Genomic DNA, 6,098 nt, shown 5'->3' on the forward strand with positions numbered 1-6,098 from the left:
ATATGTGTATATACATGCTTTAACTACTCATTTACTTGTGCTTGCTTCTAGAACTTATAAAATTATTATTTAATATCATTCTAAAATAATTCTATGATATACAGTGTTATAGTTGGTTTCTGTTATTTATATGCTGTCAAGATTTTAAGTGATCATTTCTTTTAAACTTTTATTTAGTATATATAAATTTCCAAAGTACAGTTTATGATTACAGTGGCTTTTTCCCTGCCAAAACTTCCTTCACACCCACACCCCTCACATCTCCCACTCCTTCTCCCATTCCATTCATATCAAGATTCATTTTCAATTCTCTTTATATACAGAAGATAGATTTAGTATATATCAAGTAAATATTTCATCAGTTTGCACCCACACAGAAACACAAAGTGTAAAATACTGTTTCAGTACTAGTTATAGCATTACTTCACATTGGATAACACATTAAGGACAGAGATCCCACACAGGGGTAAGTGCAGTGACTCCTGTTGTTGACTTAACAATTTGACACTCTTGTTTATGGCATCAGCAATCTCCCTAGGCTCTAGTCATGAGTTGCCAAGGCTATGGAAGCCTTTTAAGTTTGCTGACTTCGATCTTATACCAACAGGGTCATAGTCAAAGTGAACGTTCTCTCCTCCCTTCAGAGAAAGGTACCTCCTTCTTTGATGGACCGTTCTTTCAACTGGGATCTCACTTGCAGAGAGCTTTCATTTAGGTCTTCTTCTTTTTTTTTCCAGGGTGTCTTGGCTTTCCATGCCTAAAATACTCTCATGGGCTCTTCAGCCAGATCTGAATGCCTTAAGGGCTGATTCTGAGGCCAGAGTGCTATTTACGACATCTGCCATTCTATGAGTCTGCTGTGTATCCCGCTTCCCATGTTGGATCGTTCTCTCCCTTTTTGCTTCTATCAGTTAGTATTAGCAGACACTAGTCTTGTTTGTGTGATCCCTTTGACTCTTAGTCCTATCATTATGATCTATTGTGACCTGAAATTGATCACTGGGACTAGTGAGATGGCATTGGTACATGCCACATTGATGGGATTGTATTGGAATCCCCTGGCACGATTCTAACTCCACCATTTGGGGCAAATCCGATTGAGCATGTCCCAAATTGTACATCTCCTCCCTCTCTTATTCCCACTCTTATATTTAACAGGGATCACTTTTCAGTTAAATTTATACACCTAAGAATAATTGTGTGTTAATTACAGAGTTCAACCAATAGTACTAGAACAAAACAAAGAAAAATACTAAAAGGGATAAAGTATTACATTTTATATCAACAGTCAGGACAAGAGCTGATCAAGTCACTGTCTCTCATTGTGTCCATTTCACTTCAAAAGGTTTCCTCTTTGGTGTTCAGTTAGTTGTCACAGATCAGGGAGAACACATGATATTTGTCCCTTTGGGACTGGCTTAATTCACTCAGCATGATGTTTTCCAGATTCCTCCATCTTGTTGCAAATGACTGGATTTCAATTTTTTTGACTGCTGTATAGTATTCTATAGAGTACATGTCCCATAATTTCTTTATCCAGTCTACTGTTGATGGGCATTTAGGTTGATTCAGGTCTTAGCTATTGTGAATTGAGTTGCAATAAACATTAATGTGCAGACTGCTTGTTTGTTTGCCAATTTAATTTCTTTGGGTAAATTCCAAGGAGTGGGATGGCTGGGTTGAGTGGTAAGGTTATCTTCAGGTTTCTGAGGAATCTCCAGACTGACTTCCATGCAAATCAAAACCACAATGAGGTTTCTCTTCACCCCAGTTAGAATGGCTCACATTCAGAAATCTACCAACAACAGATGCTGGCGAGAATGTGGTGAAAAAGGGACACTAACCCACTGTTGGTGGGAATGCAAAACTGGTAAAGCCACTATGGAAGTCATTCTGAAGTGGTAATCTTTAGACAGTGAGTTTGTACAAATTATTTGAATAAAACAGCTCAGGGGAAATATCATTAAGAAATATCAAACAACGTGAGTGATACAAAGGGTCTATCAACCCATACTACACTCCTGACACAGAACCAGAGCGCACTGAGAAGAGGAACCCTTGGTAGTACAAGTGCAAAAATGCAGGTAGTACCGTAAAATACTCGGGCCACCTGATGAATACCAACCTTAGGAAGGGAACCATGCTACCCGTGTTCTGTGTAGTAGAACATTATGAAAATACCATTGAATATGACTGCAAGGAGGAGCGTGTGGAAGTTGTGTTGGTGATAAAGCATATGATTTTCAATCAGCTGACAGAAATGGCTTTGCTGTCACTCTGTTGTTCACACAACAGTGCTACCCAGGCCAAAATATTGACCTGTGTTGAAAAAGTGGAATTCAGTTCCACTGTCTTTTGTGACAGATGCCCCTATGCTATGGAAGCAGACAGGAGTCAAAATGTGTACCCTGTGTTCCCGCTGATAATTAAGTTACACAGTTGCCCCAAACTAAAAGACTTGGCCTTCCAAACAATGACTGCTCACCGCAGTGGGGTGTGCAATCTGAAGGACTTACTGAAAGATATGAATCAGAGCTCACTGGCCAAGCAGCGCCTGTCAATTTCACAGAGTATGGTTTCTTCAATTGTGCACAGCAGGTGGTATACAAATGTCTCAACAAAATGTCAAGAACTTGGAAGGTGGTACAAACATTGCAAGAGCAAAAAAGATATGATCATTAAAATGAGTAGTCTGAACTATCCCGCAAAATGCCAATCATGTCAACTTTGTCCAGCAGCCAGTCCCAGGGAAAACAGTAGAGCAAGCATTTAAATTTTATTACTCCCTTCCCTATGATATGCCTCCTCTATTATGAGAAAGATAGCCCATGTTTGTGTTGGGAGATCATTGTTAATGTATCAATACTACTCAAAGTTATCTATAGATATAATTAACTCTCCAAACATTCCTAAGAGAATTTATTACAGAAATAGAAAAAAAATCCCTCCCAGCATGCCTATGAAATATCAAGGGACCCCAAAAACCAAAACAATCTTGGAAAAGAACAAAGTAGGAGGCATCACACTTCCCAACTGCAGAACTTACTACAAAGCTATAGTGATCCAAATGGTGTGATATTGTTATAAAGATCGACATATAGACTAACTTGATAGGATAGAAAGAAAGCTACGAAATAAACTCACATACATAGTCAGTTAAATGATCTTCAACTGGCATGCCAAGGTGATTCAATGGAGAAAGAATATTTCTGCCAGAAATTGGTAGTGGAAAACTGTATATGACATTCAAAAGAATGAGGGTGGAACTTTACCTTACACCATATACCAAGGTAACTCAAAATAGAACAACAAGCAAAAAGTAGAAGCTAAGCCTATAAAATGGTTAGAAGAAAATAAATTCATTTGGGGAATGAAACAGCAGATGGAAGATTCTCTCCCCCACCTCTTTCTCTCCCTCTCTCTCTCTCCGTCTCTTGCTCTGTGACTCTGTCTCTGCCTCTCTCTAACGCTGCCTTGAAATAAATAAGTAAATCTTTAAAATACATTCCTCCAACTCTGCAGACACCTGCTGGTTGTCTTACAGTTCAATCTATCAGATCCCTAGGTGACTGACACTGCTCTGACTTGACTACAATGCGGGGGTATTCCTAAAACCCCCTATTCCTTTGAGGCTTGAGAATATGCTAGAAGAGCTCACAGAACTCTGGGTGACACCTAGCATAAAAAATATGTCAAACTTCAAAAGTAAGAAACAGAAAGCAAGAAAATGAAGTACGGTAGTTTCATTCATTAATTAGGCATGTATAATAGAGAACGTGATATGTAGTGATAGCAAAGATGTGACAAATCTGACATTTTCATTAGTGTTAGACTGTGAATTGCTACAGTAGCTTTGGAAGTATCCTGATAATATATTATTTACTCATTATATATAAATGCACATTTAAATTGACTTCTTACTCTTATTCAGCAATCCTAAAGACGCATCTGAACATCATGTATAAAGAAAGCTATATGAAAGAGAACTCTCGTTGCATAATTTTGGTAATGCAAGAAGAGAACCTAACGTTATTGAAAAACCATTAATACAGAATTGATATATCACATTATGCAACATAGGACCTTTATGAAAAATAATGAAACAAGAGGTATAATATTTTATGTAGGAAAATATATTACTATAAATTCTTCAATATAATACTGTTTAACAACTAAACAATCTGTTTTTTGTAGAACCAGAAACTGATGGAAAGATAAATAAAATTGTTACTCATGATCCCATCTAGTGGTGAGATCATGGTGAAGTCAGAGGGGAGATAATCTTTTCTTTATGCTTCTCCTCAGTATTTATTTGTTTTGTTAAAATTAGATAACTCCTGAAAGGAAAAAAAATATTGTCTGATGTGTCTGCAAAACATTCCATAAAAGAAAATTCCATGAAAACACTTTCTAGCCTGGCTACACACTGCATGTTCAGGTCAGTTGGTTTATCAGGTTTTTTGTTTTGTTTTGTAGTTTCCTGCTTATTTAATGAGGACTTGAATCAAGGAGTCGCCCATTTTTTCGAGCTCTCAATGTTTATTTTCCAAATTATCCTATTTCACTAGTTTTTGTCAGACTGGTATTAAGAGATTAATTTTCTTTTTTTTAATTTTTTATTTAGTAAATATAAATTTTCAAAGTACAGTTAATGGATTACAATGGCTTCCCCCTTCATAATTTCCCCCCCACTCACACCCCTCCCATCTCCCGCTCCCTCTCTCATTCCATTCACATCAAGATTCATTTTCAATTATCTTTACATACAGAAGATCAATTCAGTATATATTAAGTAAAGATTTCATCAGTTTGCACCCACTCAGAAACACAAAGTGTAAAATACTGTTTCAGTATTAGTTATAGCATTACTTCACATTGGACAACACATTAAGGACAGATCCCACATGAGAAGTAAGTACAAGTGACTCCTGTTGCTGACTTAACAATTTGACACTCTTGTTTATGGCGTCATTAATCTCCCTAGGCTCTAGTCATAAGTTTCCAAGGCTATGGAAGCCTTTTGAGTTCGTCGATTTTGATCTTATACCAACAGGGTCATAGTCAAAGTGGAAGTTCTCTCCTCCCTTCAGAGAAAGGTACCTCCTTCTTTGATGGACCGTTCTTTCAACTGGGATCTCACTTGCAGAGATCTTCCATTTAGGTCTTCCTTTTTTTTTTTTCCCCCAGGGTGTCTTGGCTTTCCATGCCTAAAATACTCTCATGGGCTCTTCAGCCCAGAGTGCTATTTAGGACATCTGCCATTCTAAGAGTCTGCTGTGTTTCCCGCTTCCCATGATGGATCGTTCTCTCCCTTTTTGCTTCTATCAGTTAGTATTAGCAGACACTAGTCTTGTTTGTGTGATCCCTTTGACTCTTAGACCTATCATTATGATCTATTGTGACCTGAAATTGATCACTGGGACTAGTGAGATGGCATTGGTACATGCCACATTGATGGGATTGTATTGGAATCCCCTGGCACGATTCTAACTCCACCATTTGGGGCAAATCCGATTGAGCATGTCCCAAATTGTACATCTCCTCCCTCTCTTATTCCCACTCTTATATTTAACAGGGATCACTTTTCAGTTAAATTTATACACCTAAGAATAATTGTGTGTTAATTACAGAGTTCAACCGATAGTACTAGAACAAAACAAAGAGAAAATACTAAAAGGGATAAAGTATTAAATTGTACATCAACAGTCAGCACAAGAGCTGATCAAGTCACTGTTTCTCATAGTGTCCAATTCACTTCAACAGGTTTCCCCTTTGATGCTCAGTTAGTTGTTGCCGATCACAGAGAACATATGATATTTGTCCCTTTGGGACTGGCTTAATTCACTCAGCATAATGTTTTCCAGATTCGTCCATCTTGTTGCAACAAGATGGAAGAGATAAATTTTCAAATGTGTACTGCTAATGATATAAGAAGAAAGTATATATTATCTCCCATTTTATCTAATGGTAACAATAAATAGAGTTCTGTTTCTTCAAGAATCACAGTTACAAGCATTAAATGATTCTAAAATAGAACCTCAGAGTTGTAGACTTTGCTATTTCCAGTATAACTTTTTGATAGTCAGACTTCTGAGTTC

The sequence above is a fragment of the Oryctolagus cuniculus genome, chromosome 5, assembly GCF_051225735.1.
Source record: "Oryctolagus cuniculus isolate XC-2025 breed Fujian yellow rabbit chromosome 5, ASM5122573v1, whole genome shotgun sequence".
Classification (NCBI taxonomy): Eukaryota; Metazoa; Chordata; class Mammalia; order Lagomorpha; family Leporidae; genus Oryctolagus; species Oryctolagus cuniculus.